The 22,581-nt window shown below is 33.7% G+C and overlaps 1 pseudogene; it reads right to left on the reverse strand.

Annotated features, from left to right (window-relative positions):
- Positions 1 to 21,105: 21,105 nt before the first annotated feature.
- LOC124887096 lies at positions 21,106 to 21,868 on the reverse strand (annotated as a pseudogene).
- Positions 21,869 to 22,581: the final 713 nt, after the last annotated feature.

Here is a 22,581-nt window from a genome sequence, read left to right on the forward strand (position 1 = left end):
AATTATGCTAACTCTGTAAACCCAACTAAGGACACTTTTTGATTCTATGACCTGTCTCACCACACCCAAAGCTGCCAGCCCTGCAGACAACTTGATGATTTTTGTCATACTTCTGACAAAGAGGATTTATTTAGGCACTGTTCACACTACCCTAAGATTTATAGCTTGGCGTCTATCCCTATTACCATTTCTAAATTTAGGCACTGGACCACTAGTTGAGGACGGGGCTAGGACTGAATATTTTGGATGAAACTAAGGACAGTTACCACTTTCTGAATTTGGCTGAGCAAAACTAAACCTACCTGTCCTAGCCCTCTTGTTTTCCCTCTCTTTCTCCTTAGTATTATGTTCCTTAATCTTTTAAGCATGGACCATCAACCTAGCCAAGTCCATCTACTTAATCAGCATTGCGGTCCTACATTTCCTTACCATACTATCAGATACACCAGACACAAACTTACTTATCTTAGACCTATTATCAACTACCACATGAGAGGCATACCTGGCCAACAGAGTAAACTTGAGGGAATACTCTTGCACACTTGTTTTTCCCTACTTTATATTGATGAACTTTAACACCTTATCCTCCCTCAACTCCAACGGAAAGAACCTATCTTAAAAGGCAGTAGCAGACTTCTCTCATTCTATAGGCCCTGCATCTATGCCCCTATCTACCTTCCACTACTTAAACCATGTATGAGCCACATCCTACAACTAATAGGTAGTTAACTTAGTACTCTCACTAGCGATTACCCCCATAATGTATGTTACCTTCTGCACCATGTCAAGGAATTTCTATGGGTCTTCTTCAGACTTAGACCTTGAAAATAAAGGAGGGTTAATTCGGGTGAAGTACCAAATTCTGGTTGCAGCGGTATTAGCAACTAGGTTGTCCTGAAAAGCAGCTGTTCAAACATTCTGAGATACCACAGAATAGGGTAGAGTGGTGAAAGTTGCTTTGAATTTTGCATGTGAAACGTGCTCATTTAGGGGATCTTTCCGAATGGGCAAAGGTGCTAGCTAGTTTCCAGTTCTTCTTCCATTAGTCTTTCTAGGTGGCATGTTCTGTAAAAGAAAGGAAAAGTTGGATTTAACAAAGAGTTTAATCTGAGATAATGCTCACTCGCACAATATGAACACTAAAATAAGGGAACTTTTTTCTAAAAATGCCTCATAGCCACTTATCTATAAGTGTAGCATGCTACACACCCATGCATAAGACTCTACTTTACGCTACTTTCAAACTCCCTAGGACTCTTTAGAACCTTATGCTCTGATACCAAGCTTTTAACCCCTCGAGAGTACACCCTGGGCATCACACAGTGCTTACGACCCCGAAGGACCACAAGCTAACCCATGACTGATACCTGTTGTGAGCACTGAAAATAATATTGGAATATATATATGCAGAAAAAATCTAAAAATACCATAAGGTTCTCAAAATACTAAAATAATAAATGAGTATAACTGATAATAACATCTAAAATCTGAATAACTGACTATGTTAGTCTGAGAGCCTCTAATTGTCTGAATATAGAGTTGATGGGGCAAACCCCCAACTAAACCCGACTGAAACAACCATTGAACTGCTGAAAGACTAAAATAGATAAACTTTATCCTTAAAATATGAGGACTCACCACTATAACTGTTGTTGATAGCCTAAGCTGCTAAGTATGATCAGGAACCTGAGCATCCAAACCTATGATATGAGACATCATAGCACAAAAGAAAGTATGTGATCAGTACGTGGAATGTACTGGTATGCTTAGTGAGTCATATATATGAGATGATAACTGACTGAATGAACATCATGAAGTAACTGGATGAGAGTATATGAAAAACTGTAACTAATTCTTTCTAGGGGTAATTTGGTCTTTTCTATGACCCTAATCAGTCTAAACACGTTATTTAACCCCTAATAACCTAGTTAAGTCATTATTCTATTCAATTTCCTCCAAAATCAAAAGCAGTCTCTCAATTATCAAAACCATAACCTCCAAGAATCAAGAGCAATCCTCAAGAATTCCATTAAGAAACTTTAAGGACTCATCCTTCCAAGTATGTCAGGTGTTCATTCATGGTCCCTTACCACCCATGGATTCTAAGAACCCTATTTAAAAATACAAGTTTTTAGATTTATGTCTTCCATTCACTCAATCAGTTATTTTTCATGCATATAAACCCATGTATTTCATCCTTACCTTATCTAGCATACCAGTTTATTCCACGTACTGATCGTATACTCTTTTCTTACGCTATGATGTCTCACATCATAGGTTCGAATGCTTAGGTTCCTGACTGTGCTTAGCCAGATTCAGTTAGTAGCAGCAAATTCATAAGTAAGTCCACATCCATCGAGGATATTATTTATTTCAGTATTACAGTAGATTCAGTATTTTATTAGTCAGAGTTATCTCCACATTTAGACAGTTTAGTTAGAGGCTTTTCAGTCTAGACTAGTTTAGACAGTATTTAATTTTCAAATATTATTATCAGTTGCTATATTTATCAGCATTCAGATTATGAACCTTATGGCACTTAGGCCTAATTTTTGCATTATTTTAGTATTATTGTTCCTCACAGCAAGTATCATTCATGGGTTATCTTGTGGTCCTTCAGAGTCATAAGCATCGTGTGGCATCCGTGGTGCATACTAAGGATGTTACAGTGAGATAGGTAAAGACTTATCTATGTATGAAATTTCAAACCAGGCCACATCCTCTATTGATATTCCAATGGATTTGAATAGGAGTCATGTTGATGATATGAATCAATTCCTAATTCCATAAAATCTAGTGATATTGCTGGTTTGAGTGGGAGTAACTTATCAATTGAAAAAGCAATTTATCAATCTCAAGATCGATGAACAAATCATCCATAAATTGCTCGTCATCAATTTGATAGCAAAGGGGAAGCATTTATAGTTACTCTAAATGATGAAGAGCCAAGAAATATAAGTAAAGATATTTTATTTCCCACTAAAGAAAAATAGTTAAAAGCAATGGAGGAGGAGATGGAGTCAATAAAATCTAACCAAGTGTGGGAATCGGTTGATCTACCTATGGGCCAAAAATCTATTAGAAATAAGTGGATTCTCAAAATCAAGTGTAAGGAAGATGGTAGTATCAAAAGATTTATAGCTCGCCTAGTACACAAAATGGGAAGGAATTAACTATGAAAAAAATTTTACCTGTTGTACGCTTAACTTTAATAAGATTAACTTTGTCTGTAATAGCTATATTGGATCTAGAATTACATTAAATGGATGTGAAAACTACATTTCTCAATGGAGAACTAGAAGAAGAAATCTATATCAACCTATAGAAAAAAAAAGGGCAGCCCAATGCACTAAAGCTACCTCTATGCGCGGTGTCCGGGGAAGGGCCCTACCATAAGGGTGTATCGTACACAGCCTTACCTTCCATTTCTGCCAGAGGCTGTTTCCAAGGATTGAACTCGTACCTCCTGGTCACATGGCAGCAACTTTACCAATTACTCCAACCTATATCAGCCTATAGGTTACGTGAAAAAAGGCAAAGAAAATAAAGTATGTCGACTTTGAAGATTGATTTATGTCCTTAAACAATCTTCTAGTTGATGGAAATTGTGTTTCTATAATATGATAATATCGTATGATTTTTATATGGTTCATTAAGATCATTATTATACATCAAAAGATCCAAAGATAAATTTGTGATTTAATCATTGTATGTAGATGACATACTTGTTGCTGCAAGTGACATTGAATATGTAAAAGAAATAAAAGAGTGGTTATCATCTAGTTTTGAGATGAAAGCTATGGGTGAAGCATCTTATATTCTTGAAGTTAAGATTTCAAGAGATTATTGTCTCTATCACAAGAACCTTACATTAAGAAAGTTCTTGAATGCTTTAATATGAAAGATTGCAAACCCATAAACACTCCAGTTTCTAAAAGTGAAGCTTTAAATCAAAGGATGTGCCCTCAAAGTCCACAAGAGAATGAATAAATGAGAAAGGTTCATTATGAGAATGTTGTCAAAAGTCTAATGTACATTATAAGATATACTAGACATGATATTGGTTATGTCGTTGTGTTAGTTAGTAGATATTAATCCGATCCAAGACCACAACATTGGAAAAAGTTGAAAGAATACGAAGGGCTCGGCTAGGGCATGCCAGAGATGGCCCTTGGGCCACTTAACTAGATGGAGAGGTATCTCAAAGGAACAATCGACTATTCCTTATGTTATCAAGGAAATGATATATAACTCAAAGGCTACACTGATGCTGATTGGGGAGGAGATTTAAATAAGAGAAAGTCCACCTCCAGATATGTATTCTTGCTTAACAATGAAGCCATATTGTGGAGTAGAAAGAAGCAGTCATGTATAGCTTAATCAATGATGGAAGATAAATTTGTATTGCTATCATCTTGTAATAACTCATATTTTTCCTGGTCTTTAGACAACTTACGACTCATCCCTCAAATCGTAAAGATTCTCATGAGTCGTACGTAGTAAGTCATACCCATGTAAGTGTGTGTAACACCCCAATAGTACACCCTGGGCATCACATAATGCTTACGACCCTAAAGGACCACAAGCTAACTCATGACTTGTACCCACTGTGAGCACTGAATATAATATTAGAATATATATATATATATATGCAGAAAAAATCTAAAAATGCCACATGGTTCTCAAAATACTGAAATAATAACTGAGTATAACTGATAATAACATCTAAAAATTGAATAACCAACTAAGCTAGTCTGAGAGCCTCTAACTGTCTGAATATAGAGTTGATGGGACAAACCCCCAACTAACTCTGACTGAAATTACCACTAAACTACTGGAATACTAAAATAGATAAACTTTGTCCTTAAAATATAATGACTCACCACTATAACTATTGTTGATTGCCTGAGCTACTAAGTACGATTAGGAACCTGAGCTTTCAAACCTATGATATGAGACATCATAGCGCAAAACAAAGTATGTGATCAGTATATGGAATATACTAGTATCCTAAGTGAGGTAAGGCTGATATACATGGTTTCATATGCATGAGATGATAACTGACTGAATAAACATCATGAAGTAACTGGATAAGAGTACATGCAAAACTGTAACTACTAAACATACTGAATATGTAATACTACGCATATAGGTATACATTAAGTATCTAAGATTATACTGATACTGAGTACTGAATTCTGATGGTTGAGTAACTGATAACAGATAGTTATGGTTCTGTAGAACTGACTAAGTTCTTTACTGAATACTAAGACTGAAACTGTAACTGTGAGAGTGTTCATCTAACTAACATATCCCGATATAGACTGATTTGGGTTCCAAGCTGTGAACCCAGTTGAAAAGGTGTTAGCACCTTGCTAGGGGTTACTAATAATGTTGTGTCAACCCTAGTCTGGTAGGAAGACTCATGAAATATATATATATGATTGCGTTAACCCTAGTCTGGCAGGAGGACAACTTACCCTACACTATTTACGTAGTTCTATAACTCAGGGATTGCTACTAAGGGTCAAACCCTAACTATTAGGAATTCCTCCATCCCTAGGCTTTCGCGGAGCTAAATCCTACTCCCAACTAAAATACATTGATTACTAGACTGTACTAATCTTGACTGAACAGACCCTGATTGTGTTAACAGACTGAACTAGACTAAATTCACTAAGTACTGTTAACTGACTGAGTACTACTGTTATTGACATTTTCTGGGACTATTCTATAACTACTGCAACTAAGTAAACAGCTACATTTTGGGTAATAAATACCCCCAGGACTTGATAGCATAATTAATAAACTCATATCACAACTTTAGCAATACAATAATAGGCTACCATGCATAATTTACTCATATGGATGTTTTATCAAACACTTGGGGAGCGTGATTACAATACATGAGAACTAACCACATAGGCCATCATAACTACAACATGTAACTTGCAAATTCAATGGTTTTGACATGAGAGATTCATAATTCAATACCTATGCTAACTTAATTTCATGGAACTCATAAAAGATCTTAACTTGAAACCCATACAACAACACAAACATGAGCATAATTTACTTCATAACATGGGAATCATAATTTAAGTTTTGAAAAGGATACTTGAACTCCAAAGGTGGAAAGAAACTCAAGAATGAACACCTAACATACCTGAGTGACAGAATTTGTGAAGATTGTTGGGAATTTCTTGGAACTTAATCTTAAGCTTGATGAATTAGGGTTTATTTCTTGTGAGGATTTTGTGAATGAGTGAATATATTTTACATATTGAGGGGATGAATTTAATGTAATGGGGGTTTAATGTGGGAGAAAAATGACTTAATTTCCCCTACAACCCATAACTAAATATGGAAATTCACCAAGCGATGCAAAAACTAGCGTTCTGCATTGATGTTGTTGACGCAATTGCCAACGTGCCGCGTTGATACTATCGACATGATTACTGATGTGTCACAGCCTAATTGCATCGACTCACTATTTTGGACATCCAAACATGTCTTTAATGATGTTTGGAAAATCTAAAACTCACCCAATATGACCTATTCACATCCCTAATCATAAATCAACTTAGAAATCAAAATTCTAAAGTCGTAAAGATCAAAAATAAGATCATCTAATTACAAAGGATAAATATAATTCTAAGTATTAACACTTAGCTAAATTTTTCTAAGTCTGGGACCCCTTATTACAAACTATATGGGACTGAATTAACTAGAAGTTTTACATGGTTTTATAGTGTAGGATGATTCAAGTTCTATTCAACTTATGAGTTGACCCTATAAGTCATCAAGTAAGGTATGGGTCATATGAAAATAAGTCGTATTGCCAGCAGAATAGGTTTCCTGAGCTCTGTCTAGCTTATGAATAGTGGCTAGAGGTCGAGGTCGTATAGACATATTATGAGTCATAAGATCTAACTCATACCCTTATCTATAGACAATCCAAGAATCAAGACTCATGTTTTGATAGTTTAATGAGTTACTTGGACATATATTAAATCCTCAAATAGCTCCGAGCTCATGAACAAGTCAAAACCTCCCATAGCGATTAAATTCTTAGGATGTACATAACTATAGTCATTTTTAAATGATAATAACTTTTGTTATACTAAGAATATTTTAGCTCAAGACCCACCAAAAGATATATAATTAAATTATCATTCCAACGATACCAGTTTTTTCTTAATATGATATCAGGGTGAAAAGTTGTGACAAAATTATTGAAGCACTATCAAAGTTATCAGTGGATACCACTCACTAATGACAACTCATAAGTAGACCATATGAGTTGTTAGGAGGAGTCATACCCACAACAGTAGTGGTTGAATTTTGGGTTCCTGGTGACTACTCAAGGTATGACCTATATCCAGAACGTATGAGTCGTACCCAAGCACGTTGGGACGGCTTCCCGATAATTTCCAGAATGTTTCTAATAGTTTTTTTTATATTTTCTCCCCTTATAACTCCCAACCCATGATATGTAATCCCAATAGGTGTTACTTTTCCTCCCTTTTCCATCAATTAAACAACACAAAATCCCTATTTCCACTCTCAAGAACAAGATTAGGGTTCCTCGCCCAAATTTATCCTTTAAGTCCCAAGATTCAAATTCAAGAATATCAAGAACATCAAGATTAGGGTTTTCTCATCAAGTCATCTCTCAAGCCTCAAAATTCAAGTCTTCTCTGCAAGTCAAGCATCTAAGGTCCCAATTCCAAGCTTCTCCTTCAAGGATTCAAATAATTAAGGTATGTGGGGGTATTCATCAATGGGTCCCTTTCACCCATTAAGCCCAAAAACCCAATATTAATTTAAAAGTATGAATCTTAATCCTATTTTATGAAGTCATCCATGAATCTTATGATTTTAATTCATGAACTTCTTATTAAATTAAGTTTAAGCCATGTTAATGTGTGTTTCCATGCTATTTAAGTCACTTCATATTTGAATTACAATTTCCCTCATTTATTTACTTTGATTTCATGATGATTCATCAAATTATTGATTAAACAATGTAAACATATTGTCCTCCCATATTTTTAATACATTCCCATGTTCAAATTTATGTATTTCAATAGTTATTGGAATTCACTATCTTTTAAGTCTTTGAATTATGATCTTATATCATTATTTAAATGTCATCATCAAATTTTGTAATCATTCAGTGCTGGCGAGTTATGAACACCCAATACCTATATGTTTACTTACATTTCAGGCCTCTCAAGTAATGCCAGTCAACTCATGATTTTATAGTTATGCTCAATTTTTTATGACCATGATGAACACTATTAGTTTACATGTTTATAATTACTTTAGAATCTGTATGCACTGTAGTTTTCAAAACACCATGACCTGATCTTATCAGTTATCAGTGCATGCACCACTTAGTACTTCAGTGTCTTTCAGTTGGGAGTAGGATTTAGCACCGAGTGGGAAGTGTAGGTTCAGCGCATCCTACTTCTCCATAAACTTCGTGCCACCACAGGTTTAGGGGCCTTGCGAGAGAGTGTTTTCTCTTGTCCAATATGGCTCAGTTTAGTGATCACTCTAGTTGAGGTTCTACTTTGATGGCAGCGATAGAACAAACATCCTCAATATGGGTCAGACGTTAGACTCCATGATAGCTCACATGGTCTATGTTGGTTACACAATAGCTCTCACAGTTTCAGTCAGTACTTAGTCTAAATCAGTTTAGGTTTGCTTGACCAAGCAATCAGATTACCAGTTATTTAGTCAGTTAGTTTTTACAGATTATTTTAGTTATTTAAATATCAATTATTCAGTTATTCAGATCATGTATGTCCATCCTTTGTTTGGTCTTGTATCCATTTTACTTGATCGTGTTTTCATACTTAGTATCCATACATGATCCTTAATGTGTATTATAGTCTATTTTGCTTTACATGATATTTATATACAGTATCTATGTTTTACAGGAAGCCAACACAATTCTTTTCAGTTCATGATTTATAAATCTCACAATGACTTAAAGTTTTCATGGATAGCCATGTTTTTAAATGTATGTTTCACTAAATAACTAATATCCTCAGTTTTAAAGCATGTTATAAATATTTACATTATTTAGTGCATATCTCCATATGCTCAGTACATTCCAAAGTAGTGATCCACACGTATGTCTATGTGCTACATTGTCTCATAATTTAGGTACCATTTCTAGTCCACATATCATAATCAGACAGTTTGCAGCTTCCAGCCAGTAGGTTATAAGTTCTCTTATTTTGGGGACTCCAGTCAGTTGTAGTTTATGTACTATATTATTATTGATATGTATTGATTAGTGGTAGTTGGAGTCATGTCCCAACTATCTATAGTCAATATAGTAGAGGCTTTATAGATAGTCAGTCAGAGTCATTACATGTAATTCAAGTTTCTTTCTTCATATTTATCAGGTTGTAAACTTTATCAGTATTACATTAATTCAGACTTTCTCATGATTATGTTTTTGCTCAGTAAATTTAGTTTTTATACAATTTAAATTAGTTACTCAAGCAATATGCCAGATCATGGGTTAGCTTAGGATCACTTGTGGTTTCAAGCACTGTGTTACGACTAGGGGATAGTCTCGGGTCATGGAAAACTTAGTATCAGAGCATAAAGTCCAAGTGTCCTAGGGTGATTTTGAAGCCGTGTCTAGTAGAGGCTTGCGAAATGGTACAAAGATGTTTGTACTTTTCTTCGAGAGGCTAGAGAGAATTTAAGAAATATTCCCTTCTTTCATATCTCAGATTGTATTATAGAAAGGTTCTCTAAAAAACTTATAAAAATTCTCCTCATGCTCAATTCATGTCAACTTTGCCTTATTTTTTAGGGAATGAAAATAGGCAGGCTTAAATTCCTACTGATAGAGTTTTCTCAAATAGTCCCCATAAACAGTTATGGGATTGCATGTAGGATTAAAAGGATCCCATCAGTGCCCTTATGTTCTAAACTTTGAAAGTGTTCAATCTTATTCATGAAAATTGTGCATTGAGTCAAAGTTAGATGTGCTCTCAGATCTCTTCTTAGAATCCTATGATGACAGATCTAGAGTTAGAAGCCTGAACCTAGAAGTTTAACAGCTGTAATATAATGATATTTGGATTTAGTAGATTATGTATCCATGGGGTTAGTTGTATGTAAGGTGAACCAGTAGGCTTGAAATAGTTTATGCAAGAATTTTAGTTTATTGATTTGAAATTAAGTATGATGATGTTTGCATAATCTAGAGGTGTACCCCAGGGTGATATGGGATTGTATTATTTCTAATTTTTAACAGTGTATGTGCTTAGATAGTATCCTTGAGTTGTTAAGTATGAATGAGGCTATGTAGTATATGATGTTCTTACTAGCTAAGTTATGGTTATAGGTTGTTGATGGTGGGTATGTTGATATAATGGAAATTCTCATGGTTTAGAAAAAAATATATAAGTTTAGAGATATGATATTTGTAGGCTATGGAGGAAAAGAAATAGATATATGTTTAGTTGGACAAGAATACTATTTAGAACGGTGTAAACATAATGACTAGTGGGGCTATAGAAAGTTAAGAGTTGTATCTCAGAAGGAAGTACTAGCAATAATTTTTACACTTTCAGGTTTAGTCTCTTAGGGTGATTTTATTACTTATGTATAATTTTTATATCTCAAACTCTAGAGTAAAGTGGTTGAAGTTCATTTTAGAGTTTATTAAAGGGGGTCCACAGACTTAGAATGATGGGTTAAAGCTAAGAGGGGGATGATAGAACAAGAAACAAAGTCAGGCTCTTGTATTCTAATAGTGATGCCAGTGTATTGTAGAACATCAGTAGGGAAAGAAGATGCTTGGCCCATTCTAATCTTAGTGCAAAGTATTATATTTCAGTCATCACAATATTTGCTCATGCCTTACATGTCAACTCCATGATCATAGCTCATATTCATGAATTTTCCATAAAAATCATGTACACTTCCAGTTTTTAGTATGAAGAGTTCCAGTTCACTCAGCAGTGTGAATTATATTCCAAGAATTTATGAACTCCAAACTCAGGTCATGCAGCTCATGACTCGTGTATTAATGCTTTATAGTATACTCAATTCTTGGTACTCATGCTACACTCTTAATTACCAGTGAAACCCAGATTATGTCATGTATGTTCTCAGTTTTAATCTCTTTACTGAATTCATATCTTTGATACTCTATTCCTCAGGCCTTAGTTAAGTGTTAAAGTTATGCATAGTATTCTTTCATGCTTTGGGTCCTTATGTTCTAACCTTTTAGTGACCTTTTCTTAATGTTAAGATAGTGGTGATGAAAAATTTATGATCAATGATTTAGAAGGAAGATATTAAATGTTTCATGTTGGGGAAAGATTGTTGTATTCTTGTTTTATCTAAAGCTATAAGTATGAAAGAAGATTGAGTCAAAGCTTATGGTACATGTCATGTCATGGTTAGCTAGAAATTTCATGTGTGTTTTCTTGGGGATAGTGAATGGAAGCTTATATTGATAGAGGTATTAGAGAATATGGGAAAAATGCTTCGATGGGTTGAATGACTAGAAGTTCATATATGGCTATAATGATAATCTTGAATGTCTTGTTGGTATATAAGTGGATGGGTGCATTGTGCACTAGTGAATTCCTAGTAAGATATTGAATATAGTTGTTGAAGTGGTAAGAGGAATTATTCTTGATATGAAAGATGTGAAACACGCATGGGGTATCGAATTCATGGTTTAGACTAGTGTTATGGTGTTATGTGTAGTACCTTGTGATTTCGAGTTAGGCTTAAACATGGTGAAAGTATGTGGTTCAACTCAGACTTTGGCTGGAACAGTTATATACACTCACACGAGTATTTAAGGATCGAGGCTAAGCTTAAATTGGGCAGTTACATTGCCTAATACCTAGTAATTCTATCCTAGCTTATGATTTATATGTCTATGTTCCATGTTACAGAGTTATAGTCATATTAAGATTCCTTAGCCAGATATCTTATTCAGATCATACCCAAGGTTCTTTGCTCCCTAATGTTATTAGAACTTCTTATAGAGAGTATTGAAGAAATACTGCAGTTGAGTATGAACTTTCAATATAAATTATTTCGTATAACCAGCAATTCGGATTAGCAATCAAATAGATAAGCTTCTATGATTATCCATCTTTCCATCTAGTCTTACTATCTGAAGTTTCATGAATATGGTTATTCCATAAAGTAATTTATTCACATTTATGCGAATTGTGAATTTAGTTGAGTCCTTACTTCTAGTCTAAATCATTCTTAACCATAAAGGATATCTAGATTCAGAAATCGTATCGTGTTCAGCTAAACAGTACTAATGGATTCCTAGAATTTAAAACTATCATAGCATACATTCATGAATACAGCTCAGTCCATGCATCATGCTTCAGTTTTAAATTTTAGATATTAAGTCATGATTTAGCTCGTAAGTGTCTCATGTATTATCTCAGTCTTTCCTAAGTATTTTAGCCAAGCCAGTATCATTCGGGGATGAATGATCCCAAGGGAAAGATATTATAATGCCCCAAATTTTTATATTCTAAACCTATCATCTTTTCTTCATGAAATCAGGTTCAGCTGGAGGTAATGGTTACTCATAAGTCGACTCTCTCATTTCTATCTCAGCCTTATAACCATTCTCATGTCATTCCATGTATTCATGAAGTCAGTTCAGTTCACATGTTATGTTTCAGACTCAGTTATTTAATCATGACCCCATTTCATACTTGTTCAATATACGATCTCAATTACCTTAGTTTTCTCAGTATAACCAGTCTCATTTAAGGATAAATGTTTCTAATGGGGAGATATTGTACTACCCTATATTTTTCTTGATCTCTGGACAGCTTAAAACTCATTCCTCAAATCACAAAAACTCTTACGAGTCGTATGTATCATGTCATACCGATGTCAGCGTGGGATAATTTAAGTTCTTTTCAAGTTATGATTTGACCCTAAAAGTCGTCAAGTAAGGTACGAGTCATATGAAGATAGGTCGTATTGTTAGCAGTATAGGTTCCCTAAGTTTTATCCACCTTATGAGTAGTGTCTAGAAGTCGTATAGACATGTTGTGAGTCATAAGATCTGACTCGTACCCTGACCACTAGACAATCCAAGAATCAAGACTCAAGTTTCAATAGATTTATAAGTTACTTGGACATAATTAAGTCCTCAAATAGCTCCTAGCTCATGAACAAGTCAAAATCTTCCTTAGCGATTAAATACTTGGGATGTACATAACTATAGTCATCTTCAAGCAATAATAACTTTTTTATACTAAGAATTTTTGATCTCAAGACCCACCAACAGATATATAATTTAATTAGCTTTTGAACGTTATCAATTTTGCCTTAATCTGATATTGGGATGAAAAGTTATGACCAAATTACTGAACCACTGTCAAATCTATCAGTGGATACTACTCACTAATGATGACTCACAAGCAGACCATATGAGTCAGCAGGAGGAGTAGTACCCATAATAGTAGGGGTTGAATTTTGGGTTCCACGTGACGAGTCAAGGTACGACCCATACCCAGAACATACGAGTCATACCCACGCATGTCAGGATGGCTTCTAGGTAATTTCCAAAAGGTTTCTAAGGGGTTTTGGTATTTTCTCCCCTTATAACTCCCAACCCATGATATTTAACCCCAAGGGGAGTTACTTTTCTCTCTTTTCTATCAATTAAACAACACAAAATCCCTATTTCCATTCTCAGGAACAAGATTAAGGTTGCTCACCCAAAATTCATCCTTCAAATCCCAAGATTCAAATTCAAGAATATCAAGAACATCAAGATTAGGGTTTTCTCATCAAGTCATCTCTCAAGCCTTAAAATTCAAGTCTTCTTTGCAATTCAAGCATCTAAGATCCCAATTCCAAGCTTCTCCTTCAAGGATTCAAACAATTAAGGTATGTGGGGGTATTCATCAATGGGTCCCTTTCACCCATTAAGCCCAAAAATCCTAATTAATTTAAAAGTATGAATCTTATCCTATTTTATGAAATCATCCATGAATCTTATGAATTTAATTTATGAACTTCTTATTAAATTGAATTCAATCCATGTTAATGTGTGTTTCCATGCTATTTAAGTCACTTCATGTTTGAATTACAATTTTACTCGTTTAGTTACTTTGATTTCATGATGAGTCATCAACTTATGGATTAAACCATTTAAACTTGTTGTCCTCTCATATTTAATATATTCCCATGTTCAAAATTATGTATTTCAACAGTTATTGGAATTTACTATCTTTTAAGTCTTTGAATTATGATCTTCTATCATTGTTTAAATGTTATCATCGAATTTTGTAATCATTCAGTGTTGGCAGGTTATGAACACCCGATGCCTACGTGTTTACTTACGTTTCAGACCTCCAAAGTAATAAGCCAGTAAATTCATGATTTTATAGTTCTTCTCAATTTGTTTTGACCATGATGAACACTATCAGTTTACATGTTTATACTTACTTTAGAATCTGTATGCACTGTTGCTTTCAAAATACCATGACCTAGGCTTATCAGTTATCAGTGCATGCACCAGTTAGTACTTTATTTTCTTTCCGTTGCGAGTATGATTTAGGACCAAGTGGGAAGTATGGGTTCATTGCATCCTACTGTCCTAGAAACTATATGCCACCATAGGTTTAGGAGTCTCGCCAGAGAGTGTTTCCCCTTGCCCAATATGGGCTCATTTTAGTGATCACTCCATTTCAGGTTCTACTCTGGCGGTAAGGATAGAACAACCTCCCTCAACATAGGTCAGACATTGGACTCGATGATAGCTCTCATGGTTTATGTCGGTTACAAGATAGCTCCCATAGTTTTAGTCAGTACTCAGTCTAAATCAGTTTAGATTTGCTTGACTAAGCAATCATATTATTAGTTATTCAGTCAGTCAGTTTTTACAAATTATTTTAGCTATGTAAATATCAATTATTTAGTTATTCAGATCGTGCCAGTACATGTTTTGCTTGGTCTTGCATCCGTTTTATATGTTCATGTTTTCATGCTTAGTATCCATACATGATCCTCAGTTCGTTTTATAGTCTATTCAGCTTTACTTGAGATCTACATACAGTATCCGTGTTTTACCATTTGCCAGCTTTCAGAATTCTTTTCAGTTCGTAATTTCTAAATCTCACAATGACTTATAGTTTTCATGGATAGCCATGTTTTAAAATGTATGTTTCAGTAAATAACTTATATCCTCATTTTTAAATCATGTTATAAAAATTTCTATTATTTAGTGCATGTCTCCATATACTTTGTACATTCCAAGAAACTGATCCATATATATGTAATACCCCGTATTTTCGTGCTAGAATTCTAACCTTCGTTCATGCTTGTCTAAGCTCTAATCCAAGTGATTCTCACGTGAATACAAGTTTCATGATCATTATCCTAGTCTATGGAGTAGTTTAGAGGTGGAAAATATTTATAGCAATGACCTAGAACAAGGTTGAGCTAAGACCAATTGATTCATCCAAAGTTTGACATTCGATTTTACAAGGGTCAACTTCAAATGTGAATACCTCTTAATATACATGGAATTTTTCATATCAAATCCTATAAAATTGTATATAATTGAATTATCTTTCCAACAATACCAATTTCACAAAAATCCGATACCCGAGCGAAGAATTATGCTTATTTTCATGAGAGGCAGTAAAGGTTTGCGATGGGCAATGCGCCGCCCAATCAAATGTGTGTGATGGGAGTGCGAGGCACACTTAAATGTCTGTCATAAGGTGTGCAACGCACACCTTTAAGGTCTGCCATGGGTTGTGCGCCGCATAACTCACTTCCAAGTGCCAAAAATACCCCTTTATATGTCTATAACATGGGATTAAACTCCCATAACACCAAAATAAGTTTACTTTCTCTCAAAATCACCAAGAATATTCATTAGAGTTTCAACCTAAAAATTTAAATATCTCAAGATTCAACCATGAGTTTTCAATAATTCTTCGAGATTTGGAATCCCCGTTCCAAGGGCTACAAGAAACACTCATTATTTTCACGAATAGAGTCCCAAGGTCAAGAGTTCATTCAAAGCTTCAATTTTAAGGTATGTGAATTTTTCAACAAGAACACTCTTTCGTTCTTGTGCCCAGAAATACTTTCTTTTACGAAGTTATGGATTTCATTTGTTTTACTATGATTTTGAAGCATGAATTTATATCCTATATTGATTATCACGAGATTATGATATTTTTGATATTTAAGAAGCGGAATTATATGAGAATTATGATATTTTGTGCCTTATAACTGAATTTTCCAGATTTTGAAGGGATTTATATATGTTTATGATGTAAAGCTTGAATCTTGATAAGTTTTAATGTGATATTGAGACATGACTTTTGAACTCTATTTGAGATTGTTATTTTTGATAAATCATGTGTTATAAACACCTTGAGTTTGGATGATTGGAGATGATGAAGAAGCTTTGACCTTTCGGTCGTAAAAAGGGGTGTTTTTAAACCCGAGATGAGAGCAGAAATCCACTTTTATTGATTATTATGAAAAGGGTAGCAAGATGGCTCCCGTTGTGAATTGTTAAACTTTTTATTAGTGGATTTTCTTTTGAAAATATCTGAGCTAAATCCGGGAGTAGTATTTAGCACCGAACGGGAGGTATAGCTGTTTTGGTACTTTCCTAGAACTACGTGCCCCCGTAGGATGTGAGCCTGAGGCTGATTTATATAGTGATCACTAGTGTTTGGATTGATGATTTAAGGTCCTACTCCTATGGCGAGGAATAGGGTGACTCTCCCTAACGTGGGTAGAACATTAGACTCCATGTAGCTTACATGGTTTATGTCGGTTATATAAGACTCCCAGTGTGTGTGTGTATTCTTCTATCTGAGATGAAAATATAATTGCTTGAAATATTGAGTTTGAGAAAGTCATTGTTTTTGAAAGATTTAAAGACTATATATTCTAAAGAGAATTATTTTGAAACTTGATTACTCTATATGTTTGAAACCAAGGAAGAAGTGAATTGAGAACTTATTGTAATGACTCACTTGTTTTACTTTACATGTATTATTCATCCATGATTTCGATGATTTAATTCGAGTTAAGTGAGTCATTTATATCAGCATTCATAATTTTATAAACTGAGATGATATTAAGATATTATTTTATATATGCATTGCACCCCCATATGATTGGTACATTTTCATGGTACTAACCCACATATTCATATGTGAGCTACATTTTCTCAGAATGTAGGTACAAGGTATAGTATACACCTTCAGATCCAGTCAGTTCGTGGTATCCAGTCAGCAAGTGATGAGTCCTTTTGATTCAAGGACTTGTGTCAGTTATGCAGAACTAATAGTGTTGTATTTTTGTCGTATTGAGTTGGGATAGTCGGGAGTCATGACCCGGCTACCTACAATCAGTATTAGTAGAGGCTTCATAGACGGTCAGTAGAAGTTGATGTATTCCATTTCAATTTTGGTTGTAAAAGCAGAGTTGTAATCTTGTAAATTTAGTTTTGTATCTATCATATTCAGAAAAGAGTTATTTTTCATAGATTTGTATAGATTTATACTTTTTGTTCAGTTGCTTATGAGTTATGCAGTAGAAGGGTTAGTTTGGGGTCACTTGTGATCCTAAGCACTGTGTGACGTCTCGGGATCCAATTTTGGGGCGTTACAATATATGTCTATGTGCTACATTGTCTCATAATGTAGGTACCATTAGTAGTCCACACATCATAATTAGATAGTTTGCAGCTTTCAGCCAGCAAGTGATAAGTTCTTTTATTTCGGGGACTCCAATTTGTTATAGTTATTTACTATATTGTTATTATTGATATGTATTGGTTAGTGGTAGTTGGAGGAATTTCTAAGCTATCTATAGTCAGTATAGTATACGCTTCATAGATAGTTAGTCAGAGTCATTACATGTAATTCAAGTTTTTTTCTTTAGAATTATTAGGTTTTAAACTTTATCAGTATTACATTAATTCAAACTTTCTCATGATCATGTTTCCACTCAGTAAATTTAGATTTTATACATTTAAATTAGTTCCTCAAGCAGTACTCTAAATCATGGATTAGCATGGGATCACTTGTGGTTTCAAACACCGTTTTACGACTAGGGGATAGTCGCAGATTGTAACACATCTGCTGTGTAAGTTGTTTGACTTAAACCGATTTTTATCTACTTGGATGTGTATAGTAATGTTGTTGAACCTTTTATAATCAGTTGTGTTGTCAGGCTTTAATTGCTTACACAAAGGAACCAAATTACCATGAAAAGACGAAACATATTGACATAAAGTATAATTTTGTAAAAGACATAGTTGTACAAAAGGAACTGAATGTGAAATCCATATCTACTCATCAAAAGATAGAAGATACCTCAACAAAACCCATTGCATGTGATGTTTATGAAAGACATGTAAAGTCATTGGGTTTACGTAGATGTTGATGTAGTTAATTTATTATTTTCTTCCAATCATATTTATGTAAATTCACATTAGTAAGGTTAATATTGATTAATGCCTAATTTTCCATCTTGTTGGTTCATATACATATATACATACATATATATATGTATATATTATTTTTTATGTGGTGTACATAAATTTTTTTAGGATAAAAAGTATGTCAAACAGACAAAAAGATTGGCCTATTCACATAGGCAATCGCCTTTATTGTCTAAGTGACAAGTGGTGGAGATGAGACAGTTATAAACTTATTATTATCAGGCGTGATGATAAAAGAGAGTTAAAAGTTTATAATTTGAATGTCGTTTGTTAGATTGTGTTTAATCATATGTTATTAAATGAGTGAGTTTGTTTCAAATGTCAGATGTGAGTTCTAAATAATAAAATTATTGAGTAGATTTGTGAACTCAAAGTTATACACGAGTTGTCTATCCTTTAATCTGTATAGTATTTACTTTATAAAAGACATACGCTCCATGAAAAAGGAGTCAATACTATGATACATGTCTCATACCATGTATGTATAAAGTGACCCATAAGGGTGGTACAAGTTTAGTCTCTACTTACTATCGTGTGAGAAAATTATAAGTAATTACTTACATTGTACCCTTATGGTTTTAATCAGTTTCTTGATATTCAATTTGGTGTTTTCTATCTTAGTATATTACCAAAAGATCATGATTGATTCGGTCTAGCGGGACATTTCTAGAAAATCATACCACATTGAGATTAAGAGATTCTTGAGATGAGGAAGATAGTTGAATATTATCACATTAATTGTGTTTGTTGACGTCCTTTATGTTTATCTGTGAGGCTTCGTTAGCCAGTTCTCCTTACATAATGATAAACTCAAAATTAATTAAAAAAAATGATGAAAATATGGATATGATCTATGATCTAGGGTACTGCATATCATAATCTACTTTAAGTTTCATTGATTGAGATGTTGTACATTCCTAACAGATGAATAGAAACGAAGCTCAAAAGTATGCACTGGTCACATGGTCTAGTCGTTAAGTATGAATGTTACAGAATGAGAGTTGATGACCCACTATGTTTGAGTGAGAAATGAAGGAAATTGGATTGGGTCACCCGTGTGGGTCAACCCAGATCCATATTAAGAGATAAATAATATATTATTATTATTAGTATTATTATTATTATTATTATTATTATTATTATTATTATTATTATTAAATAATAGAAAGAAAAGGCATATCTACTGGAAAAGAATATCTGAAGAGTTATGTCTCTTCAGAAGAGTTATGTCTCTATTGAAAAGTTATGTTGCTTAAGAAGAGTTATGTCTCTTCAGATGAGATAAAAGATCAAAAGCAAGAAAAAAAGCGATGTTCTTTTTTTGTTATTTCTTTTTCTCTCGCTCTTTGGAAAACTCTCTTCTCTTTGGGTGAAGAATTTCGGTAAGAAGATTCTTGAAAAGATTAAAGCAATCTCCATCAACGTTTGAAATAACCTTCTCTAACGGATAAGATTTTAGACTATGAAACAATATAGTTTAGTTTGTTTATGTATGTGATTACACTTTTTGACTAGTGAAACGAATTCAATGATCCTGCAAATTGTGTGTTTGATAAGATTCTACACAACTTAAAACATATATGAGTATCTTATTTTATGTCTAATTTATATCTAACAATGTTATCTCGTTCTAGATTATGAATATTTGCTATGTGATAGCCTCAGTTTGATTAGTTAGGGTATCTAATTAGCCCAATTTAACTTTTTTTGTTACATTATATTAAGAGTATTGTCATGGTGATGATCAATTAAAATTCATGTGAAACGCACGTACCCTAAACTAGTATAACAATTATGTAATGTATCGATATCAATATTTATTTGACTATCATGTATTTCTGCCTTAATAAATAAAAGTATAAATAAAAAATAATATAACAACATAAATATTCATTTTTCCAACCAAAAAAAAAAAGTGAAACAATTTTTTAAAAGAAAAAAAAATTAATAAAAAAAAATTAAACAACGAAACAGTTTTTCTTAAATAGCACTTGTAAGAAAAAATAATTTAATTAAAACTAAAATGGCCAAATGGTTGAATGGCGAATGGCCAAACATTCAGGTAAATGAGAGTTTTTGTACCAATTGGCCACGCGGTCATTTTTAGTAATAACTTTGGCTGATTTACCATTTTAAGTGAAAAAAAAAATGGATTAGTTTTTGTGTAAAAAAAAATTTTCACGACATTTTGCATAATTTTCCGATTAAAAAATAAATAAATACAAGGTGTAGTCTAAGTCACTCCTATTTAATAAAGGTAGACTAACTTTTTTTCTTTAAATATTGTAGATACTTTTTTAATGTCAAGTGATAAGTAATTGTTAATTTTAGTCTGGAATTCTGAGCCAAAACGAAAAATGGTTAGAAGGGAGTAGTATTATTTGTTGTTTGGTAGATGCATTTCCCTTTTAGCAATAATGAGTGTATTGGAGAGTATGTTCAATAAACCATAATAACTTTTACATAATCAAGTGGGAAAACTAAAATAAATAAAAAAAACATAATAGTAGCAACAGTGACGAAGAAAGACAAAGTGAGAGAGAGACTTTTCCAACTAACAAAGCTCCAAAAGATCACTTTTTTTAGCTTTTAGGAAATGGCCACCCAAAATGGCTCCCATTATCACTTCCTAATTTTCTACTATCATTTTCTTCATCATTTTCATGTTCATATTCTTGGACAATTTCATCTTCTTCTCTGGGCGTACATTCGTTGTGTATTAACAACGAAAATCTGAGCCTACCATTAGCGTGTTTAGTTAGTAAATTAGAGTTGCAAGAAGTGATTGTCACTGCTTCTAATACTAAACGACCACCTTCGGGATGAGGCCTAATTCGGACACCTTCATTTCCACTCATTGAAGTTAGAGGAGGTGGAAAACTAGCTGCTCTTTTCAAATTTTTCACGGATTCTCTACATTTTGATTATTGAACTCTGTGAAAATTAGTCTCTCTCTCTCTCTGACAAGAAAGAAGAGAATCCCTCTATGTTTTTGTTAATGTCGCTGCCTATTTCTCTTCCTAAACTTTCAGTGCATATTTCCAAACTCTTTGTGTTGAGAGGACAGAGCTTCACCAGAGGATGAACATAGACTTCGTCCTCTACATCACCTTTTCTCAAGTATTGACAAGGATTTGCAAGTTCTTGGATAAGGCTCCAGCCACCAACATTGTCATTTTCTTTAGTTTTTTTCAATTTCCCCTTCTTGTTAAGACATTTTAGACTTTTGTGGCAATGTTATATAGGTTGTGGCAAATTTGATCTAGGAGTAAACAATTTGTTCATTCAAAGTGTAGGCTCTAGACAAGATTGCAACCCTTGATATAGTGTGAAAGTTGAGGTCATGTTTTAGAACAATATGCACAAAAAAGAATAGGACAAGAACAGGGGAGAAACAGGGGAAAACATAGGATTTCGTATAGTTTATTTAACGAGAAATTAAATGTAATATTTTTTGAGTGTTGAGAAAATGATATGGTTAAATAAGGATAAATATTAATATTTAACTTATTGAGTTATGTTTGGTTTCTACAATTTACCTAACCCTAAGTGATAAACCTTATGGCGCATTGAAGGTAAAAAAAGAGAGAAAAACAAGGATAGAAAAAGGGAAGGTAGAGAATGGATAGAGCATAAAGCGAAGTGAAAGGGGTAAGGTTTAATTTATAAGACCAAAAGTAACCACTTGAGGTTTTTCTTTCCCTTTCCTTTTTTTAAATTTGGTTTCATAAGGGGGAGTTGGGGTTGTCGTAGGAGGGGTACTCCATTTGCAAAGAGGAGGAGTAAAACTTTTGGTGCCACTAGAATTATTCAGCTTTCACCCTGCCATATAATCAATTGAACAACAGAACAACGAAAATTGGGAATCTAGAAATAATTTGAAGTTGGAAAAAGTTCATTTGTAAAGTTCATTTGTCTTTGTTTTTCTTATTTTCTCTTTATTTTAGCTAAAATTCAATTGGTGAATTTAATAATTTACTTTTAGAAAGAATGAATTAAAATAAAGTGTAGACTTTGGAGGGTCGTTCTCTTTTACCATCCAAAAGTGAGGAATTCGT

Source organism: Capsicum annuum, chromosome 9, assembly GCF_002878395.1.
Source record: "Capsicum annuum cultivar UCD-10X-F1 chromosome 9, UCD10Xv1.1, whole genome shotgun sequence".
In the NCBI taxonomy this organism is placed as follows: domain Eukaryota; kingdom Viridiplantae; phylum Streptophyta; class Magnoliopsida; order Solanales; family Solanaceae; genus Capsicum; species Capsicum annuum.